Below are 26,981 nucleotides of genomic sequence, written 5' to 3'. Positions count from 1 at the left end.
TGATGGTATCTATCTATATATATTATAAAATAAAATACCCCGCCGCGTTTGTCTGTCTGTCTGTTCGCAATAAACAGAAAAACTACTGCACTAGTTGTCAAGCGGTTTTCATCACTATAGCGTGATTCTCGAGAAAGGTTTTAATATATAATTTTTTAAGGTTTCGTATTGATTTGTGTGTATATAAACGGTATTTGTTGAAGATGTCGGGAAAAAATGAGCCCTCTGTAAGCCTTTAACGAAAACGCTGTCAAAACCCTTTGAGATGGTGGTATGGTGTATTTTATATCGATCTACAGAAAAGTCCGCGATGACATATGTCTATCTTTTAAGGATAACATACTATATCCATTTTACAACTTTTAAAATTTGACTTTCCTAAAGCGTTTATTGAAAAGCTATTTACATAAATACGGGACTAAGTCTTATCAAAATAAATTACTTCGTTTTGAAGCCTACATCAGTATCTGTAAATGACTTTTTAAATCACTTAAATCGGGCGCACCATTTCAAATTTATCATAATATAAGTTTAATAATTCTCAAAATTAAATAGGTTATTTACATTTTTTGAAGCAGGGTCAAAATGAAATTGAAAGGAAAGGAAAAGAAAAGATTGTAATAGTAAATCTTGTGTGACTGAATTTTACATAATAAGCAAACTGAAATACGAACTTCATTTCATTGATTTAGCTATAAGCTTCTTTGCCACTGATTTCGCATAAATAATTGGCAGATTTTCAAAAATCATCAATTTTAAGATAAAGTTCATATTTTTTTGCAATGTAACACTTATCTTTTGTTTAAAGTGAATCCAAACTATTGGTTAAAAATATTTAGAATATTCAATCTTCACCACCACTGTCGAAAAGTTTTTGGTCATTATTAATTAAGGATTTATGAAACTCCTACTCCAATAATATGTATGGCTTGTGCTGTATAAAGACAGATAGCAGTTGTTTAGGTTGAATAGAGCACATCTTTTGTGTTACCAGAGAACACGCATAAAACATTAGGTCCCACAGGAATTTATGGTGCGCCTTAAGCTACTGAAGAATAAAATATTAACGTAAATTACGACTTTCAAGCGCTCTCTTCTATGAAATGTATTTTTAATATGACAAAAAAAAACAAAGCATTAAAGATATAATAAACATCGGGACACTTATGAATCTGCATAACAAATTTTTAAAGCCTATCGATTCTCCAGTATATTAAACCAATCACATATTCTAATTTTATATTTATAATTACTCTCACAACACGAAGGTGTAACAAGAAAATACAAATCGCCTTCTCATGTTTTTCCATTAAAATAACTCATTTCAAACGACTTTGAAATTTTGTTTATTAAAAAGTCATATTATTAATCTATATTTTTTTACAAAGATTCATATATTATTAAGGATAATATTTGGATATTAAACTCCAGACACAAAATGTGGACATTTCTTACAAAGACTGTAAAGAAATAGTAATTGAACAGAAAAATATTTTACTTCAACTACTATTATTAACGTCTTTTCCAATAAGGACTAGTTTGTAACAGAAATAAAAAACTTTTCGAGCAACAGACAAAACATTCTCACTTAGTTTGTTTCCTGTGACGAAAATTAAAATGTATCTATCTATATGAACAAAATTTCTATGGAAACTTATAAGCAAATATTTTTAAATTTACACTGCAAAACTTATTATGTAATGTTGAGGCCATATTTAAAAGTCTAAAAGGTATGATTTTGAACCTTTAGCAGTAGTCACTTAAGAAAGTGTCACCTAATTATTTTAATTGCTAACAACATTTCCCCATATCAAAGTCATTTAGCGAAACTTCGTCGATATTTAAGTAAAAGTAATAAACATTGCAAATATAATTTTGTAATACGCCACCTAGCCCTTAAGATGACGATGGTAAAATAGAAATTTTAATTATTTTTTACGATATATTCACAATCAGTTCTGTTCTTAAATTAACCAGTTTGATTTTAAGCAAATATATGTTATGTTTTGGAATAAAAAAACAGTCGCAATAAAAAAATTGGTATATTTTTAGACAGGTCAATAAGCCTCCGATAATAAGCACATTTTTGAGAAATTGTTTTATACTAACCCTGATATGTTGCTGTTCATCAAGTTTCCAAATGTATTCGTTCTCTTATTGATTTAATGCTGAAACCTGAAAGTCTAGAGACCCATTTTTAATATATATCTTTCAAGTCAAGTAGCATCGAGACGACCCTTCTATATTCGAAAGAACCATTTTTGATTGATTTACATTACAAAATAAGTTTGCTTGGAAAGACCTCTCTAAAATCAATAACTTTACCATCTTTGACAAATTTTTTCAAATATAGTAATATGGCAGTTATAAGCCGCCCACTTATATATGTATATACAATACATTGTGTACTCCCTTTATAAATATTACTTTAAAAAAATTAAATGAATAGATATAAAACCAGTCAGTGTATTAACAAATAAGTAAATAGTGTGATAGTATTTAATCAGTTGGATATACACGTACCTACACTACAGCCGATACAAAAGAAAAATCTTTAATTTATTCAGATAAATATTCATATCAAGGCAATTATTTGCTAGCAAATCAAATACTAATGTTTATTTTAAAATACAATATACGTGTTCCATTTTTGACCGACTTCAAAAAAAGGGAGATTATCAATTCGACCCGTATATATGAAATATTTACAGAACTGCCCAGTTTTCGTATATTTTAGTCTATATAAGGGTATATATATATATATATATATATTCCAATTTCTCCGGAACAACGAGAAAAATTTAAGTTATTCTTTTTATTCTTTTTTAGTTGTACCAGGTGTTTTTCAGCGTGGGTAGTTTTTTTATATCAATAGTGGCAAACGAGCCGATGGCCTACTTGATGGAAGGTATCACCGTGGCCCATCAACATCTTGAACGTAAGGAGCGTTGCGGATGTGTTGCCGACATTGATTTTGGAAGAGTCAGAGGAAAGAGTGGGAAAAGGGCGAGGGCAACCGTCTCTCTGACTCTTCGGACATAACGCAGTCATTAAGGCCTTCATCACGTCAATCTTCTGTAAGAGGATGGTGCTTCCCAGGCACAGCCAGCCCACGTTTGAGCTTAGGACCTGGCCACAGTTAGGTTCTCCCACCTATCAAGTACAACAAGTTTCTTCAAAATCCGTTTAGTAGTAATCAAGATAGGTAGATAGTAATTTTAACTAGGTAGATAGTAATTTTAACTAGTTTTAATTTATTCGTTAATTTAAACAGTTTAAGTAATTCCGATTTAAGTAATTCTTTTTTGTTGTTGTTGTTGCTTGACGTTCAGGCGTAAGAATTTTTTTAAGTCGGTGCCTGTCACAAAACAATAGAAAATAATTAAATTAATCAACAAAAAACTGTAAAAATCATTAAAGACATCTATAACAAGGATAAATTACCTATAACTATAACTCCATACTTAAATTTGACGACGCAAGAAAACGCAAAAAAACCGTGACGTCTCTACACCCAATCCTAATCGAAATTCTTGGAAAGCCGTCGTTTTTGAGAATTCCAAACTCAACTAACCAATTCAACTAACCAATTTCATTAGGTACCTATTCTTACTTTCCTACAAAAAGCCTGCACTGACTTCATAAAATACTAAGTTGGTATATAAAAGTGAGTTTATTTTTTTATTAGCCCGAAAATAATTACATTTTAAAATAATTACGAACAGATACAAAAACACATTTAAAAACCCCATAATATAGACACTGGTTCAAACTATTTATTTGCTTTGTATTTTTATTTCTCTTTTAAATTAAATTACACATTCTTATTTTTCTCGAAGATATAAAATATTAAATAAGTGTATAACAAACATAAGTTTGTAATCATAAAATTATAATTTTATAAAGATGTTGGCCTCTATTTGCAACCGACCTTGGACTGATAACAGATAATATTATTGCATGTTTATGATATTATTCAATAATAAAATTATATTGAACTGACGTGGCTTATAAAGCCTAAATCGTAAGCATTGGCTAATGCATAACCTCATTATATTTAAAAATTATTAATTTTGAGAAATAATATATAGTTTTTTTTTTTTATATCATGCAACTTAGCAAACTGTTTTTACAAACAATAATCGAATCATTTGTCAGGTTTCCCTCGTCAAATTGTCTTTAGCTGAGTTTTGCATCCAGTGATGCTAGTCTCATCATTTATCGGCGAATCTTAACTCAAGATCTCAACTCTTAAGGCGAGTCTATTTTAAACTGCCTTCTCTCAGTAAGTCAGCAATAAAATATTAAAATTGCATACTAACATTAGTATATATTCTTGGTTACTTTATTGCTATATAACGTTAGTCTGTTGCAAATATAATACGTCTCTGATTGGAATCTAATGAACTGTTAATCAGGAATGTCACAGAAAATAAGTGGCCTTAAAAAAATCTCTTATTAGAATTCATATAATTCGCTAGCTTTTGACTTTGTCTTGGAGTCTTGTGCTTAAAATATTCGTAAAGTCTAATTACAATAAAGGGCTACTTTGAAAATTTCACTCACAATTGTCAGTGGGAGTGCAACTTCACAATGTGAGGTAAAAGTACCAGATCTTATATTTTTTTATTTAGTCAAGTCAATATTATAAACTATTCCGCATTTTATATAATTTTTCGTCTTTGTGTTTAAAACAGTAGGATTTAACCTAGGATATATCTTGATGAATGAGCTCTTATTACGCAAGTTTTTTTTTTGAAACTACAGTTCCTGAGATTAGTTCGTGTAGCCAAACAAACAACTGAGTTTTTAAATTTATTGTGTCATTAAATATAATCTATATTATTATTTTACAAAGAGTTCTTTAACATGAATATGATTTCATCAATCAATACATATTATAAAACAAAGCCCCTCGCCGCGTTTGTCTGTCTGTCTGTTCGCGATAAACGGAAAAACTACTGCAGCGATTATCAAACAGTTATCACCACTCGATAGATTTATTCAATATTTAAAATTTGACAGTATGTCTTCGGTAGTATAGTGGTCAGTATCCCCGCCTGTCACGCGGGAGACCGGGGTTCGATTCCCCGCCGGAGAGATCTTTTTTTTTTATATACTATAAAGAGCATAGAGTCCATATATAATTAATATCATATTTTTTTTATTTTCTACTTATTATGAATGTTTATTAATGAAACGTTTACTAAGCAATTTGATGTTTTAATTTGTATATAAATGATAAATAAAGTACTATTATCTTCTACTTACGTGTTGAAAGTAATATTTTATTTAATTTTTTTTTATATGAAAACTTTTTTAATTCAAGAAAAAGAAAATCCCTAGAGTCCTTGCAGTCTTATTGAAGTAACTGCTGGTTTACAAAGCGTTATAACAAATAGCAATACTTGTAAACATCTCGCAGTACAGTCGACGCAGAAGAAATAAAACATAATTTCCTTTTCCATTTAAAAATGTTGTAGCGGCAATATCTCTTTTGAAATTCCAAGAAATACATGTATATCCAAAATATAAATCACCGTTTATGCAAACGCACAATGTTATATGAAGCGTTGGTCACCATTTAGTTTGTAATAAGCACGAATCTGTTGTAAGCACACGCATAAGAGAAAATGTCTCCCGGGAACCCTAATTTATGGTAACCCTGAAGCTGGCGAAGAATAAAATATTAACGTAAATTACCGCTTTGAACCGATCTTTGCTATTAAGTGCTAAATTTATTGTTGCAATGGAGTAAGTTTATAAAAATAAATAAAATTCTTGGAAATCTAAGGAAATAAAGGAATTGTTCCTTTTTATATGTAAAAAAGATTTGTATTGCAATTCGTAAATATAAAATTAATTTGATTGCAAATATTAAAACTAGAATTTAAAAAAACCTCATAGCTGTAAATATTTTTTTATTAATAAAATTATTTTTGTTTAGCTTTTTCTATAATAGTGATTAAAAAACACAGCAGATTTTTTTATAAATCTTACTGTTTTTGAATTTAAAACGTCCTTTAGCTTTTTTAAAAATATACGTCTATAGTCTGACAATAATTTAAACTAACCGCTAATAAATTGTCTACAACACAATAAACTGTTGTCGCTTCTAAGATAGATACAAAAAAAAAAAAAAAAAAAAAACAGAAAATGTAACACATTCAGAATATGCACCGGATATTAAAAAAAAATGTTTAACAGGATTAAGGACATGTAGTTTTTCTGATAACAACATTTATGAGAAATTAACTTGAAATAATAAATTAATATACTTCAATGTATTAGACAGTAATCCTTAAGTTTCAATTAAAGGATAGTGTTGCGAGTTTTTAAAGGAACTAATACATTTATTTTCTTTCTATAAAATACCTACTGATGTACCTCTTCCCATTAAGCCAGCACTCTCAGACCCTTTATTCGGTCGGCCCTTTTCTCGTTGACTTACATTGTAAAATAGGTTACGAGAACTATTTAAAACTCTTTTTTGTTAAATAAATTGTGAGTGTTAGTATTTTTTTTATATTATATATTTTTTCCATCTCGAGTAAGTAGTTAAACGAATTTATAATATAATTATCATAAACATAATATAAAGCTCACTGTTTGTGTCGATTTCACGGAATTAATGAGCTTTACGTATCGAGAATAAGAAAACCCGGTTCACTTACCGATATGCATCACTGATGCATACCTAGAGCCCTAGGAAATGTATTTCTTATTAGTATATAAATATTTGTGTAATGATTGTTATAATTACCAAATAGTAAGTGGATATAAACATGCTTCATCGAATATAAACCATGAATGAATATTCACGTGGATTATTTTAAGTGGCAAATATAATGAGGGTGCATGTAATTTTATTTGGTAGCGGTAGTTGGCTAAAATCTGCCTGTACATAAGTTAGTGACGCTGTTCAAATATAAGTAGTAAAATAAATTTTCAAGGTGGTAGAGCCTAGCTGTTGTCAAGTTACTGCAGGTCGAACATGGGCTGGCTCGACCGGGGAATTCCACCCTCTCACAGAAGATCGGCATGAAGTAGTCTTTAAAGGCTGCGTTTCGTCCGATGAGTGAGAGAGCCGGTTGCTCTTTTCCTGTTCCCATCCTTTTCTGCCATCTCCTTATTCTCACACCTCCCTTTTCCTCAACAACCAAATTTGGCAATGCATACGCAACATCCCTTATATTGCGATTGCCCATGGGTAACTACTGCCCATTAAGTAGGCTGTCTGCTCGTTTGCCACCTTTCTCGTAAGAAAAGCACAAATGTCTCTATTTCTTAGTGATTGCTTATAGCATTGTATGGGTGTAAAGAGCATTGTGAAATTAAGATTCCTTCTAATATTTATAATTTATGAATTTAAATAATAATAAATTTGTTATATTTAAAGTCTGTCTAATCCTACAACAACTTAGGACTTATAAGAAAAATGACAAAACACTACCTAAAGGATTCACTTATAATAACAGTCAGTACTACTTCTTCAAAATTGATTGTCCTAATTAGGGTACAGCGTTACCGCTTAAAGATTGCAACCGCTTGCACACAAACGGAGATATTCCATAACCCATTTACAAATGCTTATTAAAATTTAATTAAATATATTTCTTAACCATCTCACTACGAAAGTATACATAACATCTGCGCCAATTTTTAAACGGTTTTATTTAACTCACCTCGTTTGTTTTTTTGGGTCAAATTTAGTAATTGAAATTTAACCCTCTTCCCGTTAACCGATTGATCTGAAATTTGGTATACGCCTTTAATTCTGGTGACAATACAATCATCCATATTCAATATTATTGTGAATCCAAGATGGCCGCCGCTACAAGATAGCGGACAAATTAGTTTTTATCAATCCCATCAATATCGGTATCAAATGAAAGAGCTTGTCAATACAAAATCAAAATGAAAGATGGCCACTGCTACAAAATAGCGGATAATGTATTTTTCAATCCTATCAATATGGGTAACAAAATAAAGGGCTTGGTAAGTATAATATAGTATACTATACAAAATTACAATATGAATCTCCCACCCAAGTCAAGATCTGGTATCTTGTCGAGGACTGTGAAGCGTTAGGGTGGCTAAAAATGATACGTCGCTTGGGGTACACCACCCAAGTTAAGGTAAAAGGTAAAAGCGCGCCGAGAACTGTGTGGCATTAGGGTGGAAAAAAATGATATGTCGTTAGCGTTTTCCCCTCGAGATTCAGGCACATCTTATTGTACATAGCCTTGCTTTGTCCTATTGGACCTCTGGGGGGATTGACCGTAAAAATGTCCAGTACTCGTGGGAACAAAAAGGTAACAACAGATTCTACAAAAAATAAAAACACAAAAAAAGCAGAAAAAAATACAAAAAAAAAAGATAAAAAGGTAAAAAAAAATTAAGTTAAACGGTTTTATATTGCAGATAAATTTACTAAAAGCTAAAAAATAATTTCATGGATACAGTCATAGGTACCAATATATATACATCGTTATATATAATAAAATAAAATAAAATCGTGGAGGACGTCCAATATCTTCTATCGAAAGACATGGCATGTGACTTCACCCACCTAGTGGTAAATAGCAAGTGTCGTCCATGAATGAGGGTGACGAACGAAAGTATATCACTAACTGAAACCAAAACATGAACTCATTTGCATGAGCCATTTGACGGGTTTTGCCTTGTAAAATGTTCTCTACCCTTAAAACTATCAAAGATTATCTTAAAGTTATCATTTCATTATTCAAAGAATATGATACAGTTAATCCCAAGGTCATCCAAAATTCATTTAAAGTGGACGTGCCCCACGATTTTATATAATTATATATAACAATGTATACATATTGGTGCCCGTGACCGTATCCATGAAAATATTTTTTAGCTTTTAGTACATTTATCTGCAATATAAAAACGTTTAACTTAAATTTTTTTTTTACTTTTTTATAAATGTCCGAGACATGTTCTTTTACCATTGTACCGAAGCTCCTCTTATGTGTTATGTGTTAAGTTATGTGTATTAGTTAGGTGACAGAATAGGCAACATCTTGAAGAAAGTTTCCATCAAGACTATATACAAACCACACAAGAAAGTGTGACTATTCTTGAGACTAATTAAGAGTACTATTCCTTTACAACAAGCGGGTGTGCACACTACGTGCACACTATCTGCAATGTGGTGACAATGCTGCATGAAGTAAGGAGACTGAAAAATAAAAGAACGCTATAACAATCGTCACTTCCTAAAAATATACAAAATAGGGAAAACGTATAAAAACAAAAATTGCTTTATCCATTTATCATCTTTTTCACCTACCTTTAATAAATCAAACAACTTTCCCATCGCCAGCTAAATAAATAATATTTCGTGGCGTATTCAATTACGCAGTAAAACGAATGCTTCTTAGTCTCATTGCGGACTTGTATTCTCACTTATTGTAAATAAAAAATATATATTTTAATTTACTTTATCACTAATTGTTCTCCATAACTTCGATTACGGTCGTTGCGACCGTCCTCGTGTGCGTGAAATCCACAAATTTTTAGTTATCACCAATAGTAATATAATTTTCTATGAAATTGAGGTAATTTCCGATATCATTGGAATCAAATTATTTACTTCAATGGTTATTATATGTATGACGCTAAATGATTACCGAATCCTCAAGGACACATTTGCCTAAACATGAAATTTTCAGTAGGATCACCACAATTTTTCACGTCATACTACATACGAAGCGATTCCCGTTCCTCATTCATAAACCCAGGTTAATATTATAATCTCTGAAGATTTATAAGTGTAAATGACTATAATTAAAAAATAATTTAAAAACAGATATCATCAACGCTAATAGGTTAAAGTTGTTAAGCATAAGTTTTTAAATTTCCACTAAAATTTGCCGTGATTCAATGAAAAGATCGCATATCAAACTCCTTCAATACATTTGTCAACCTTTAGCAGCAGTCAATTTGGAACGTGTCACAAAAACGCATTAATTACCAACATCACACGGACGATTTATCTCTTTGGAAATGGGTCTGAAAATTCAAGCACAATTTAGGTGTCCGCATACATCTCATAATCACTCAGAAATATTTTCCATTCACGGTAGGATATCAGCGGTAATGAAGCTTCGAGAATTAAATATGTATTATTCACTTGCTGTCCTATAAATAAATTATTTTGATATAAAATATTTTTTTTTTGTATATTAACGACAAATATGAATAATGTTAATTTTTTTATTAATATCGTATTATAAATCAAGCGGGACATTAAAAAGTAAAGGACCTAAACGGTACAAGTATTTTTTCCTGCATTTCAATCAAAATATACTTATTTTAGTTATTAAATTATGAATATAATGTTCCTTAATATGTTTTTATCACATTGATATGTCAGAGCAAATAAATTAAATTATATGTTAGTTTGTTGCATTCACAAGAACGTAATGTAAGTTGGGTCATTTGGAACATTAAATCTGTCAGTTCCTATTAGAACGACTTAAAATCCTAATTTACGATAATACTTGTGGATTCTACAGCTCAGACACCCTGTACATTAGGTTTCCTATGTGTGTCTTTTGATTAGACAACAGAACAGAATTCTCCGTCTGTGCTGAGATCGTTACGCTACAAGGCTTTAACAGTTTTGCAATCATAGACCTTCACATCGTATTAGCATCGGAAAAACGCAAAGTTTCGTATGTAGTGTCTCCAATTGTCAAAATTGGAGGACGCATTCTGTGCTCTTCACATACATTATAATGTTTGTATTTAATTTAGTCGATTCACGTATTAAAAATCTTTTACCATATTGATCATAATTTTAAAAAGACAACTTGTACTTATAATAACTAACTAAGATACAAAACAGGACAACTCATTTTTTGTGTGTTGTTTTTAGTCATGAATAAAGTTTGATATACGAAATATTTATTCAAAAAAGTCCTTTGTGATTTATGATTGTAAATTTAGAGTATGAAGTTTCTCTAAATAAGTTATTCAAAAGTTTAATGATGCTGAAAAGTATGTATTTCTACGTTCTAGGTGGATTCTAGGTCATAGCAGTAACTGATATTAATAAATAAAATTAAAATTTTAGGTGGCTCAATCAAAGAGCACGCTTTTCAATACACGTCTATAAGTAAGTATGCGATGAAACTGGGGCATTGAGAAAAATATTAGAGATAATATTTTCGCTTTTTTAATAATCATAACACATTAATATAACATTTTCTACGTAAAACACGTAAACAAAAGGAATAAAAGGAATTGTTCTAATAGAGTACATACATGTAAAATATATTACATACTCAAAAAATTCTCTCCGGCGGGGAATCGAACCCCGGTCTCCCGCGTGACAGGCGGGGATACTGACCACTATACTACCGAAGACATATAAAGTATCGATAATTAATGCATAAAGCATAAAGTATTTGCTTAACATTACCTTAATGCTAAAAAGGTAATTTTGCATACTTAATTAGAATATATCATTGGCAAATATGATTCTTAAGATAGAAACTTCAAAACATTTATATGAAAACGTAATTACCTTTTATACAACGAGGGATTTCATTTTGAAAATAGAGAATTTCTAAGCGATTATCAGTTATGAAGCAATCCTTTTGAGTGTCGGCAACACTCAGAAAAGTTTTTAATTTATAATAATTTACGAATCAATTATTAATAACATAAACGAGATCCCTTTGATAACTACTAACTGTAAAGTTTCTGGAAGACATTGAACTATTGAACACGAAACTCGACAATCCAACTTTGTCCTGGATTTATGACTCTCCCCGTATTTCATGTAACTAGCACAAACTCAATTGTAATTACACTGTTTATTTAATTAAAATGAATACACAATTAAAACACAATGTTTTTAGACATTTGATTCAACTAATTCAATATTTTGTGGGAATCTAATATTTTAAAGAATATTCAAATAGATTTAACATCGAAGGCATGATATCGTGTTGACATATTTTAGATCGCAAACCCTCCGACTGCTCATTGTGCATCACGTTTTTACGTCTTTGTTTAATTACTTAAAAATGTTATCAGCAACAGTGCCGATAGATATTATTTTTAAACAGGCGCTTTAAAATATTTACAATTTTCACTAAAAATTACTGACAAATGTAATGACATATATACATTTTAATAAGTCAAATAACAAGTTCCACGGCCCTGGGTAAATATTAAGCTCCTGGGCACAGTTTCATAGACGCCGAATAATCTTTTCAGTAAAAATACCAACCCACTTGTGCATAACCAAAGTCCTGCCATAAAATAATATTTTACTTATGTATGTTGTATCTATGCGTAAAAAAAAAATATATTTTTTTTATTTTTTGTTCGCAAGTGGAAGATATATCGTATAACCTCTTAAAGAGAGAATCGATGAATGCTATGGAACCCAAAACAAAGATTTAATCCCGCCGCTCAGGGTTCGCGTTTCTGACACGTGTCAATTCGTCATATGTATACATATAATAAGACAGTAAAAATCGAATGTCTTTACATTAAATATTTTTCCAAAAAACTGATAGGAGGCAATTAAAGAAGGGTCATAGAAACCAAAAAAACAAATTTTGGAATTTTTGTCTGTCTGTCTGGTACGTTATAACTTCAAAACTACTCAACGGATTTGAACGCAGTTTTCACAGTTGGATTACATATAATTAAGAGCAATGTCAAAACTTTATTTCGTCAAAATCGATTAAGGGAAAAAGAAGTTATGGTCAATTGAAAATTTACTTCAAGCACTGCTTCAAAACTATTAAACACTACAACTTAATATTGATTAGTTATATATTATATATTAGTTAATAGTTAATTACTTCTAATATATGTTAATCTTAATATTAAAACTTATGAGAGGTAACAAAAATAACAAATACCGCTGTGCGCGTGGGCGCAGTTGAACACTGTGCTCGATAGATGGCGTTTATACAATACGTCATCAACCTAGATCGCGGTGTTAAGATTCTCCGTTGTGTAATCACTACCATGGGGTTCGAAAGTCCAATGTTGTTTGTTGGGTGTGGTTGTCTATCATTTGTTTTTCTTTTGTTTGTTGGTTGTGGTGTGTTTCTTGGTCATTTGTTATCATCTCTTTTCTGTATGTTATTATTTTAAGTTCGATATATATATGGTTATGCAAAAAGCGACCAAGACGAGGGCGGAGCCGCGGGCAACAGCTAGTTAAGTAATAAGTTTAGAAATTAAATTCTCATTATAAATAACATGATTTGAGTAAGTTTATTTGAAACTAACTATTTGTGGCTGATATAACAACTGCCTCATTCATATCACATCCCTTTAAAACAAACAGTTGATTTTGCCGTAAAACAGCGAAGTTTGAAGTGTTTTCACTTTTAAAACTTTTTTTTTTTTTGAATTTGTTATTGTCTTAATTATTTATAATTTGGACCTAAATTTAATAAGTTTATCGTAATTTGTTATAATTATTCTATTTTAAATGTAATTTTTCCTAAATAAGAGAAATTAGATATATTTAACACTTTGTCGTGACCAGACTGCAGTCAACATATCTCTCCTTTTGCACTCGCGTTTTCACTCAATCTCAGACATGACTACGCGCTTTGAGCAAAAATACTTTAATTTTATAATAATTTATAGGTTCGAAAAGTTTACAAAGAAAATTTATGTGCCTATAAAAGAAATAATACAAAAATGTAAGTGTTGTTTTCGTATAACAGAGACAATAAAATTATACTATAAATGCTATTAAAAAGAACACAATACTTAAAATTCAAGCAAATTTTAGAAGAAATTTGGTGCATTGATTTCATGAAAATTCGTTTTTTTTTTTAAATATCTACATACAATGTCCATGTTATATTTTTTCATTGAAGATACCAATTCTTATTCAGGTCAAAGTTAATACTCACGAAAGTCTTAGATCTCATCAGGTCAAAGTTGCTTCAGATAATTAGCTGCTAAAAATTTTATAACATTTATTCCTGTTCATCTAGTTGTTAACCATTTTTTAATAAATTAGAAAAATTTTTGAAATCTAAACAAAAATGCTCAAAATAAAAGAATAGGTAATACTTCAAATATTGAATACAGGTGTCTGTGGTCGCTAAGTCACAGACAATGAATCATCACGTGGAACATTACAAACCAAATATCATATTGTAAATTTGTTGCCATTTAACAATTACAACTAAAAATATATAGGTATAATATTTTTAAAATAATTCTAATTGCCCCAATGCGGAACCTAAATTTGCAATTTTTTGCCTGTTAAAAAGGTTTTATTCACATGCCATTGATTGCAGCGGTTTCAGGAGCAGGTTCTTTCAATATAAATGTATTCGTAATAGATCCGTTTGGTAAAAAAAAAAACAATATAATAGTCACGGATAGTTACATACATTTAGCACAAGTTTCGAACGTCAATCTACATACATACATACATACAAAGGGTTTCCTGTTTATTTTTTTATAAATCTCTGCACATGATAGTATCAACATAGGTTTATCAATGAAAAAATAAAAATACTCACTTAGTAATGTAAAAGGTAAAAACAATTAACAAAAATGTTTATAAATGCTTAGCATAAGTTCGCGTCATCACACTTCAGACTAAGCATTTCTCGTTTCTCATACAACAAGTGGTTTGAAACCTTTTTAGGTTTAGTGGTTTTAGAGGTGTTAGAGCCTAACTGTGGTCAAATTACTGCAGCTCGAACATGGGCTGGCTGAACCGGGGAAGTACCACTTTCTCACAGGAGCCTTAAATGACCGCGTTTCGTCCGATGAATAAGAGGGCCGGCCACGCTTTCCCTTCCAACACGCTTTTCCCTTTTCCCACTCTTCCTTTCCCCACCCTTTCCCTCTTCCCCAATCAAGGGTCGCAACGCATCCGCAAAACCTCTATCAGGTAGGCCGTCTGCTCTTTAGCCCTTTTTATCATGAAAAAAAAAATAGTCTACGTTAATATTATCATTTATTATATATATTTACTATTTAGTAATATTTCAAAAATAGTATGAAAGATATGGTACAAAGCGCCCCATGCTTTTCTCATAACAATACTAATATTTTTCGCCCACTGTTATTGTCAATGTTAAAGATTTTTTTTTTACTTAGGTTAATTAGAAAAGCGTGTTTTTTAGTTTTTTTAAACTATATTTTATTTTTTACTTTCTAGTTCAATTTCTCTTCAACGCGGATGTGTCAATCTTCTAGACGACGAATGTTTGATTTTACTATCAAATAGCTACAAAATTTTTTAGTCCATTGCCATATAATGCAATGTTTACAGAGTTTCGTCTCGAATTTGTATACATTCTAAGGCTTTTTGTTTTGTTAGCATAAATAGCTACACTTGCGATCAATGAAGTAGTGTTACGATTGATGTAAAAAGCCCATACTCTATTTTAATGATCGCTTGTGTATTTTTGAGAAATAAACAATATATTATTTTTGTTATTATAATAATTATTATTACGAATGATTAATCGCAATCCTGATTCTGACGTGATCGCTATTATGAGTATGTTCTTGACATAATTACTGGTATTAATGCTGGTGTTTTAATATTATATTGAAGATTTAAATTATTTCATTGCATATTATATACATTTTATGGGACGGTATTGATTACCAATTTATTACATTACGATTACAGGTTGTACTGGCGTTGAAACCACTAAGCGGGTCGAGATGAGTCGAGATGAAAGCCTGTAGTCTCTTATTTAGTTCTAATATAAAATAAGATCGGTGTAAATGGGAAAGAAAACAGCCAAGATTCATTGAGTCTCATCAATCAAGGAAATGTATAAAAAAATATTAATTTTAAAGCATTCCAAATTTAATTTAGAAAGGATATTAACCAATTAATTATCAAGTAAAAATTCGTCAAATTCAACATTTATGTTTGAAAATCCTAAACTAAGAAAATATTAATATCTTACTAGGTGAGAGAACATTCTTTATATAATGAGATCTAAGATTTTCGTGAGTTTTATTCATTTAAATGAAACTGGTATTTTTCGGATAAACTACGCGTGATTTATTTTTGTAAAAAACTGCATACTCCCGACGTTTCGGTTACTTTTCAGCAACCGTGATCACGGGCAGACGAGATGTCACATGACACATCCGAAAAATACTAGTTTCATTTAAATTCTTTATATGTCCTAAGAATTTGTTAAACTGAATTTTAAGTGATATAACAGACATAGCTCAGTTCGTCTTCAACAAACTTAATTATAGCTATCTATCGCGATTGTTTATACGGGAGAGCTTAAGGGTTATCAAAAGATAGCTGCAATCACATAGTATGATATACGTATATTGTTCTGTTTACTGATATACGAGTATATCGTTGACGTAATCCTATTTATTCGCACCGAACCTACATTTAATACATTTGATGCACAGACCAAATGATGTTTACAAAATTTACACGCCAATTAATTATTGACAATATAAACGTAGATTACTTTGAAAGCACTTAATATAAAGTTTCTCAAAGATGTTGAACTACTGAATGCGAAGCTGACAATTCCGCTTCGTACCGGATTCTAGACGTTCGGAATTGATTTACCAAGAACTAAATCTATTTCAATTAAATTGATTATATAGAATTAATTACTACATTATGCTTGTTTATGGATACTGATCAGGCAAAATAAGATTGAGTGATATTAAAATATTCTCAAATCTCAATACACCATAATAAATAAACACATTAAAAACGATAAAAATACCGCTTAAACAATTTTGATTGAAGACATATTTATTTACATTTACTATACGAATTAATAGAATTCATTGTTATATTAACACTCTATAATTAATTGACCCTCATTATTTAGTCTACGATCATTATGATCGTCCTCTCGATGGACAGCATCGTTGTGAAGGACTCTCTGTACACTCTTAATCCTCTCACGTCGGACAGTTTAACACACAGACCGTATTTCAGGATATCGTTTTATTAATATACCGTAAGAGCTTAAAATTGAGTGTGATCCTTATTAATTACCCAATTTATAACTCTGCTTCTATGGATCCATTCTTATGTTAAATAATTGCAACTGATGCAAAATGGGTCGCTTTTCTGGTTTGTATAAGCACACAAAATTACACATTTTAGCTTTTCTAAATTATATTATAGAAACGTTGCATATTATTGTTTACTCGAGGAATATTCTTATTTTTGTTGCATGTAAAATAATGTTAAAACCATTAGTATAACAAATGAGCAAATAGTCTAACCGACTCCAAAAAGGGGAGAGATTTATCAACTATTTTTTTTCAAGTGATAAATAGACAGAAAATAAAAGGTAATAAATATTTACACAAAATAAACGTCCATTGTTACTAAATATTTATGAACGCACAACTTATAACAGTATAATTAAGAAATTGTAAAAAGATATATTACGTGATAATGACACCCAAAATGTCACTTCAGGTATATCTTTAAAAATATCTTAATTCATAAATGAAATCAAAATAAAACTCAGTATATTCTTAATTGACTGTTGGATTTACAAAAGCTAACATTGTGACATATTTGTCAGCTTTGGATGTACTTTCAGGAAAGTGTCACTTAAGTATTAATTACAAAGATTTTAGAGACAGTTTATCGAAGTGTATATGGAGAGTACATATGCAAAGCAAGAAATGTCACAAAAACACAAAGTTATGTTATTAGCATTAAAAAACTGCTAATAGGAACTTTAGTTTAATTTGTACAATACAAAAACTGGTAATCTTCACTGTGTCCCATGCAAGGAATGGCCGAGTTATACTTTTTTTAATAATTATACATGATAAATGCTGTCAAAGTAAGATTGAGTCCCTCAAAGCAAAATATTAAATCCCATATGTCCTTGTACCAATAGGTAAAAAATGTGTTAGGAAAATTCTGGCAATTGAAATGCATTTCATGTGTCTGATCCAGTTCCCGTTTTTGCCACTGAAGGTGATTTCTCCCATGTTCCATTATAATTGCTTAAGTGTAAAGAAGCTCTAGTGTTCTCTTACACACATTATTCCTCTTTGGGACTGCACGGGACATGAGTATTTTCTCAGATATTAACTGTGAAAAAAAAAGAAAATTTTCTGAATAATTGGCCTATTCCTACATCAATCACTGCAAGGGGTTTAGTCTTTGGCGACTAAGGCTCAGCAAATCATACCTCTGGTATGGTCATTCCTTCTTAAGATCCGTTACCCTGTGGAATTTCCCTATCTCGTTCCTTTATAGAGTTTTGAAATTTATGTAATACATCTTACTATATTCATTTTTAGGCTTTTTGTGTTTTGCTGAATAATAATACGCGGGAGAGTGAAAATATTGTAATAAAAAAAAATATATATTTTTTAGTGACACTCCTGGTTTTGCCTCTATACTCGCCATATTTTGGTAACTTCAGTCACCATACACATGCTCAAATCATTAGTAACAAGTAGAAACTACATATCAGTTACAGAACGCATAATACAAGGACTGGTCCAATTTTTTATATTTACTTTATATTTGCTTTTCTTTTCTAAGAAGATACATCTTCAAAAGTGTCTTTATCATCAAATTATAATTTTATTACAACGCAGGTTTAGCTACTGATGTACACACTCATACAATATAATCGAAGTATTTTTAATTTTTTTACTATATTATTTGTGCGTCACCCCCAAGTCCCAGTCACTGTTCAAGCTCCTCTCCCTGCATTGCGATGGACCCGGCATCTGCACAGTGAATCCATGGAATGCTGAGAGGTTTCGTATCTTGTATATCAGTAAATAGTACGTATAAAATCTGAAACTTTTAAATTGTTAACAACTATTTCTCAATAGAATTCTTTATCTGTACTTACAGCTTTTTTTATTTTTTGCTACGCAAAATTGACGGTCTACTGTTAAATTTTTGTGATTCGTTTAGATACAATTATAGTATGTGTCAAAAATATTTAAAAAAAATGTATTTAAAATATTCAGTAAGAGTTGAATGACAATTTAACGAAATTGTTTAATATTGGTCGTTTTCCGATATGTCTTCGGTAGTATAGTGGTCAGTATCCCCGCCTGTCACGCGGGAGACCGGGGTTCGATTCCCCGCCGGAGAGTTCTTTTTTTATATTAAATGTGTTACAAGTCATAATTATATTCCAAACTGCAGGATTCTTTGAGTAAATTCTAAATTAAAAGTATTATATAATAAATTTAAAACTTTTTCCTTAGATCGTATTACACAGAAATTATGATTACTAGCAGCTGCAGTAAGTAGCTGAAATTCCAAAATTAAAAAGCGAAAACAAATATTCATAGACGGACATAATTTATGCATATCAAATGGCAAATTAAAAAAAAAACCGGTCTGTCTTAACCACAGCACACCATAAAACATAAGGTCTCAAAGGAGTTTAAATTTATGGTGCGCCTGACGCTATTGAAGAATAAAATATTTACGGAAATTTCGACTTTGAACCGCTCTTAGGTTTAAAGCGTTGGATTTCATGTTCGGAATAAACCGCGGGTTATATAAGTAAGGCTTAAATTTATAAAAATTATAGCAAATATTTTTTTCTTTTAAGATAAAAATATAATAAAAAGTCATATAGAGACTTCAAAAACGTAGAGAAACACCGGACTTTCAAATTCATATTTATACATTATAATATCTCATTCGATTCGATAATATTTTTTCATAAATAGATAATCGACTTTGACTAGAACATATATGTTTAAATATATTAAAGGTATTAAAATATATGAAGAAAGTCGAAACAAATTATAGCTTTAACTTTATTATAACCTAACTTTCTTGAGCCCCCTCAAACCAGACTTTCTGATTTAATTTACGTGGCAAAATAAAAATCCATAACCACCTTTGATTAAACTTAGCAAACCTTTATACGCTTAGCACAAATTTTGCATCGTCACAATACATACGAAGCTTTTCCCCTATTCAATAATAACTGAAGTGAATACTATAATGAGTGACGATTGATAAATGACAAGCTATTAACCCCACTTATATACTCTCTGTGTGACAATGCAAGTTTCGGGTAATAATACTGTTACTACTTTATTTTAAGAAACTATATTTGACATTCTAGATTACATGTACATACTTTTATCTTATTTTATTTTACTCATTGATAATTTATTATATGTTTTCGAAACTACTGGTCTATTAACATTTATACATTGAATTTTGGAATAGTATTGCGGGTTTGTAAAGGTCTGAAATATTTATTTTCTTTATACAAAGCAGCACTTTTTAGGTTTTTTTTTTGGTCCACTCCTTTTCCCTTGACTGACATTTCAAAATAGAGAAGACTTGTCTAAAACGGGGTTAATTAAACGAAAAATATTCAGAACTTAAATTGTGTAATGAATGTATTTAAAAAAAAATGTTTTTTGATATTTTTGCATAAAAACAGTTTAACAATATTTTACCCTTTATTTAATTATGAATTATAGGTATAATACTTAACGCAATTATGAAAAAACTATGAACGGAATTAATAAACTTCCACATATTGAGACAGTTTATACAAAGGAAACTTTATCTTTATAGATATCATTGTATTTTTCGTCCCATAACAGAGTTATTTCACCGGAGTCGTGAATCACAGTTTTATTGAGATTGAGAACAACTAACATCCGTGTAATAAAATTAATAAGTCGATAACATATAAACAAACATTATTTATATATAAAAAAAGTCTGCACTATTCTCAGTTGGTTTGAAAACCGTAAAGTATATAACATATTTATTATATAATAAGTATATTAAACCAGTTGCATTTGACCTAATTTAATTTTTACCGTCCCATACATAATTTATTACGCAGATATTAAATCCATAGGATTTAGGATCTCTCAATTAAAATTGCTTGAACACAGTCAACAGCTTACGTCATATTTACATTTATTATACGAATTAATAGAATTCATTGTAATATTAACACTCTATAATTAATTGATCCTCAATATTTAGTCTACGATCATTATGATCGTCCTCTCGATGGACAGCATCGTTGTGAAGGACTCTCTGTACACTCTTAATCCTCTCACGTCGGACAGTTTAACACACAGACCGTATTTCAGGATATCGTTTTATTAATATACCGTAAGAGCTTAAAATTAAGTATGATCCTATGCCTGCTCCTGTATGACGTTGCTGGCTCCTTATAATTGATAATAATTGTCATTACTAAGTTCATAAAGTGAATTACAGAATACAAACAAAATGGACTTACGAATTTTTTTTTTGTTACTAAAAAAAGGAAATAGTTTACAAATTATTAAATATTCATTAAACTTGTTTAAATACTGTGGCTATCTACTATATTAAAGACATCAGAACTGATACTGCTATGTATATAATTACTTTATTAGTTATTTGATGATGATGAGATAAACAATAAGTTAGCGATAATGTTATGAACATTTGAATTTTTACAAAAAAAAATCATATCATTTTTATTAATTAAACATGAATATCTCGCTTAAATCACATTATCAAAGACTTTATATTAAATATAAACTAATACTTGTTTATTATTACTTTAACCGCATGCTCCCCACGTTTTTATTTCTTTGCAACAACCTTGGTCAGGGGCAGATGACATATGACAGACATGAGAATGTGCTTAATATTCACTTCAGTTATTTAAAGATTTAATAACCTCTAACTTGCTATTTTCAGTAAGAGAATTAAATAAATATATATATATATATATATATATATATATATATATATAAATAAAGATTCTCTAAACATTTTATACAAGTGTCCGTGATACCAACTCAGAGGTTATAAATGATAACGTGGAAATTTTATTCGTACGAACTCAAGCGGACAAACATCTATTTACTCACACATAAAAAAATATTATTATCTAAAAACCTACATAAAAAGAGAGATTCGCTCGATACAGTCTTAAATTATCGCACAATATCAACTCACTTAATTATTTTCCACATCTACAAATAGCGTAATACCAGTATAGTTCGGTCAATTTAGACATCCAAAGTTACAAAAACTCCGACTTGGCTGAACTTTGGTACGATTGTTCAGTACACTATTTTAAAGGAAATGTCAAAAGTCCTCATCGTTTCGGCATGTCCAAAAAAATTTACTCGGGGTCAATGGTCACGAAAACGGGTTTTTCGCAATTTTCGGCAAAACGGTAAGTTTTGTCATAAAATTAGCTCAGAGAAAAATTTTAGATCAGATATTATATATAAAAAATGTCAGAATACTTTTTTTCTAAGAGACACGTTTGAGATATAACTATTCTAAAAGTTTAAAGAGTTGTAATCGTCATAATATGCGCACGTTTCCACGCCAGCTTTCAGGTAGTGTACTTGGCGCGTTTTTTTAATGTGGTTTCCCTGGTAGGCCTATTCCACTGACCTTTTGAGATACCTTTTGTGATAAAATAATCTTAATATAGTAAAATAAAACAGCTTTATTTGAAGTTTTATGACACGACTCTTGAAACTAAGTTTCAGAAGGTATGTATCATAGGAAATAAAAAGCAAAAGTATATTTACGTAATCTCAGTTCACCGCACTTATACAAAATAATCATGTCTTCTGTATATCCGTTTTGTTTTCAACTGATTTAACTAAAGGTCCTTTGACGTGACACAAGAGTATATAATTTATTAAATGTTAAAAAAAATTTAAACAATGCTCCTTGAAGCTCATTAAACTAATTTCGTAAATTCAATAGTTGCCTGTTAGTTTTTAAAAAGTACCCTCAAAAATCTAAACAGCAATTTTTTATGCTATTATTTTTTATCCATCCCGTAATCCATAACCTTATGTAAAAACAATGATAAAACTAAGACAAATCTTCCTATTCCGTAGACATGTAAGTTTAAAAGAGGTAATGGTGATATACCCTTAATAAGCAAGCTAGGAAGCTTATTGCCTAGTTTACGACGCCTTATACTCTTTCAAAGTCCCGCCTAGTCTTTAGCCAATTCCAGAAATTGATGATATGAACGCCTAGAGATTTAATAGGTTCAAAGAGACTTCTGAGTAATATAACGTTCCTTACTTCTTTCCAATAAAAGAGAGGGTCGATTTAGTTCGACGTTTGGGCCAATAAAAAAAATTCTGCTTCTTCTAACGAATTAAACATTGTTTCCTTATTTATTAATTCTGCTTTTCTATATATAGGTGATATTCTTGCAACGGAAACAAAAAATTAATAGTATTAAGTTTTAACATTGGTTGTGTAAAGGTTATATGCGAAATAATGTAATTAAAGGGACGAAAAAATGGATTCAGCTAATGTTCTTACGATTATAAAAGGTATAGGGACTAATAAAATGTACAAAAATACATTAATAATACGTGTTACTTATCATTTTTATAGTTGGATTTTGTTAATGGATTATGAGACATCTTTACGGACCCACTGAATTTTATAAAATTGTTATGTATTGCATTCTGTATTTTTGTTAATGTACAAAATTCTATTGGATTACTGTTTACTGAATAACAGATATGATTGTTCTTCATTACTTTATTATTATTATTATTTTAATTTACAAAAAAGCGTATTCAAATATAAAAATTCAAATAATCATGATCAGTGATGTAAAATACAAAATAACTTTTTTGTTTTCTTTTATCCTTCTGCTACATTTGTAACCAAGATTGCCTTTGACCTAAGAATGGTCCCTTCGTACTTTGTATCTCTTAAAATATTTCATACCAGCTTCATAACTGTGTAAAGAGTTTATTAAAGCGGTCTTTTTCCTCAAATAAAATGATTCCACTGCTTAGATAGACGCAGATGGAATTCACTTTCAAAAGGCGCTATATTATAAAACAAAACTTTTTTAAACGTTTTTGTATGAAAAACAAAACAATTATAAAGGCTGCTATTAAATAAACTCACAAATTAGTAAGCAAAACAGAATTCCTAAGATAAAAGTGAATAATATTTTTAATAATAAAGTTTAATTAAACAAAACACAAACACGGTGTGTTTGACGTTCATTTGTATTCTGTGCTCTGTACGTTGTGATCACGCACGCTCCTAGTTGATACTTCTGAAACATATCCTGCTTATTTAATTAAAGTTCATCAGCGTTGTGTGTTTTATATTATATTATTGTATTTGAAGCATATTTTCATAACATAAATATATATAAACTGCTGATATAAAATTTAACTCCAGGACATTACAAATGACACAATTCGATTGTAATGTTTAAAATTAATTTTAAATCAATCTAGTAGCTTTCTAATTGATATAAACAGTAAAGATATCGTTTAAATTACCGCGAAATCAATGTGCAGTTTGAATAATGATACCTAATAATTCTTATGAACTTAAATTGTTATAGTCTTAAAAATGATTTAGTAGCACCACAAAAATGGCTACCAAATTAAAATAAAACGATATTTATGACAAATACATTCTTATAATCTGAAATTAATAGTCTGTTTACTATACTTGTACATTAAAGGGCTGATTAAATTAGAATTAAATATTCAATCGTCAAGGGTCGTCATTAATTAATGAAGAAACTCGGAATTGACAAAAACAATAGCTCGGATACTCGTCTGAGACTTCTCGTGCAATGGTTGCCGGAAATGGAACAAGATAAATTTTCAACAGCGATTGGAATTGCGAACATGTCTCACAAAGTATACAGACACCAAATAACAAGTCGTATGACTAATCCGCAACTAATACAACTAAAAAATAGCAATATGGCTTTTATTCATATGTGCATAAAGAAGATATTAAAATTGATGGTGTTGAAACTTATCAGCTTGTTAAAAATTTCTTTGAACAATACCATAGAGACCAAGAACCTAAAACGTTAAACAATACAGTATTATGTACCTTAACTTGTGAATCTAAAATTCAAATATGTTAAAGAAAATAAAAGATAAAAATACATAGTTTTTTTACTATACTAAAATAAACGTATAATCATATTATATAGTAATTATAAAGCGAATGATTCGGACAACTTGCATAAACATTATTTCGTTGAGAAGAATTTATAATTTTTGTTTCCAATGTATGTATCTACCTATATATAAAGGTAGTTATAAAATTATAACAAATTTAAAAACGGTATAGTAATATTATTGCTCTTGTTAATAATAAGAAATATGTTTTCATTATAATTGGTTTATTTTATACTCAATTAATTGTAATAGATAATTTAACACTAGGTAGATTCAGTTGTTATCTGTACTACGTTACTTATACCCAATATAATCTGAACGAATTAATGATGGCACCTTTTATAATACTTTTTATTGTTGTGTATATTTTTATTTTTAGTACAAATAAATAAACAAAATAATAAATATAATCTAAAAGAAAAACAGATCGGTGACCGTAACCAGGTTTATGCTATTAATTGTTTAAATGTTTGACTATTTACAGTTTTGTATAACGCTAGGAAACACACGTCAACGGTTCATCGGATATGAACAAAAAGCTTCAGTAGTGTCCGTATCGCGACCTTTTCCGGTTATAATTAAAACCGTAAAAGTATAGCAAACACAAATTTTAAAATATTCGTTCGTTTGATATTTTATTTTTTTTTTCTGAAGTTTTATCAATGCATAGTGCATTTGTATATTAATTTCGTACGAATGATTTAATATCAGTAAAATAGAATGCTTTATAAGATATATTAGTATTATTATTTTTTTTTACATATATATATCGGCGCAAGCAGCTTCAATGACGGATGCAACATGAAAATAACTCAAGGCTGTCATCAATTATTATAACAACTTATTGGTCGTCGTTACTATTGTTTAAAAGTAAAACGAAATCAAAGAGAATAGAACTATGTTTGAATTCTGGTATAAATATGACGTCTGGACGGACGACAGTAGACTGCAGAGTTCAGCGAGTGCGGATCATAAAGAATGTGATTATGAAGAACCTTCGAGAAATACAAGAACATTTAGCAGAATTGAAGTTTCATTTTAAAATATCTGGAACGAACTGAAATAAGTGACATCAGTGACGTCAGCGAGGCTGGCGTCCTGTCTTTAAAATAATGAATTTGTAATAAATCCGATATATATATATATATTTTTCAATATTTATTTTTTGTATTTATTACTAAATATAAAGAAATAAGAAGTCATCAAAACAGTAGCTTCGAATAACAATCATCTTTAATATCCGCTGTTAATATCCGGGCTTTCATCATGGAAGAGGAAGAATAACAAATACAAGGAAAATCATAAAAAAAAAGCATATAAAGCAGTACACTTAGTCCAATTTCGTCATTGTCACCTTATACGAAGTATTGACTGTTTTTCATTCAAAAATCAACATAATTTTTTATAATTTGCAAAGGTTTGTTATTAAAAATAATATTTATGCTCCAAGTAAAATTTTTAACTTAGACTTAATTAATACAGAACGAACAATTAATTACATTTTTACCAGCTTTTGAATGAATCTTAAACATCCGACCTTTATACCTACTTAACATCAATTATTTCGTTATCCTCGTCCAAATAAAGTTCGTGAACGTCTCATAGAAATATCTTATAATATTATTTAACCTTCTCACAATATTTCTCAATGTATAACGTTAAGGAATTACTTTTTTAAAGCAATATATAATTATTTTTATGAAACGTTAATATTTAAAAACATGCAGGATTACATTAGCCTTTATCACTTGATAACTCAATCTTGAACAGTTGTAAAATCGAAATTTGCATAGATCAGAAACGTATAAACGTATTATAAAGAGTAGGCTATAAAGATTAAACTTAAAAACCTACATCAACATAAAATCGCATATATCTGATTTAACAAATAAACACGCATCTGCAAGAATATCAAAGAACTATTGTATAGTGTTGAGCCTATCTCGTATATTTCAGATATCTGATATAAATAGTAAGTAGGTATACGAGCATAAAGCGTCTGAACAAATAAAGTTTTCACAGATACT

The 26,981-nt window shown here is 29.9% G+C and overlaps 3 non-coding genes across 3 annotated transcripts; 2 read left to right on the top strand and 1 right to left on the bottom strand.

Moving 5' to 3' along the window:
- The first annotated feature begins 5,029 nt into the window (after positions 1-5,029).
- Positions 5,030-5,101, top strand: Trnad-guc (transfer RNA aspartic acid (anticodon GUC)). The gene has a single exon. It is a non-coding gene; the product is annotated as a tRNA-Asp (tRNA).
- A 6,224-nt stretch (positions 5,102-11,325) lies between these two features.
- On the bottom strand, positions 11,326-11,397 carry Trnad-guc (transfer RNA aspartic acid (anticodon GUC)). Its single transcript has one exon. It is a non-coding gene; the product is annotated as a tRNA-Asp (tRNA).
- A 7,655-nt stretch (positions 11,398-19,052) lies between these two features.
- On the top strand, positions 19,053-19,124 carry Trnad-guc (transfer RNA aspartic acid (anticodon GUC)). The gene has a single exon. It is a non-coding gene; the product is annotated as a tRNA-Asp (tRNA).
- The last annotated feature ends 7,857 nt before the right edge of the window (positions 19,125-26,981 follow it).

Source organism: Danaus plexippus, chromosome 8, assembly GCF_018135715.1.
Source record: "Danaus plexippus chromosome 8, MEX_DaPlex, whole genome shotgun sequence".
Lineage (NCBI taxonomy): Eukaryota > Metazoa > Arthropoda > Insecta > Lepidoptera > Nymphalidae > Danaus > Danaus plexippus.
Note: the sequence above shows the minus strand (reverse complement) of the source record. Positions and strands in the feature narration are given on the sequence as shown.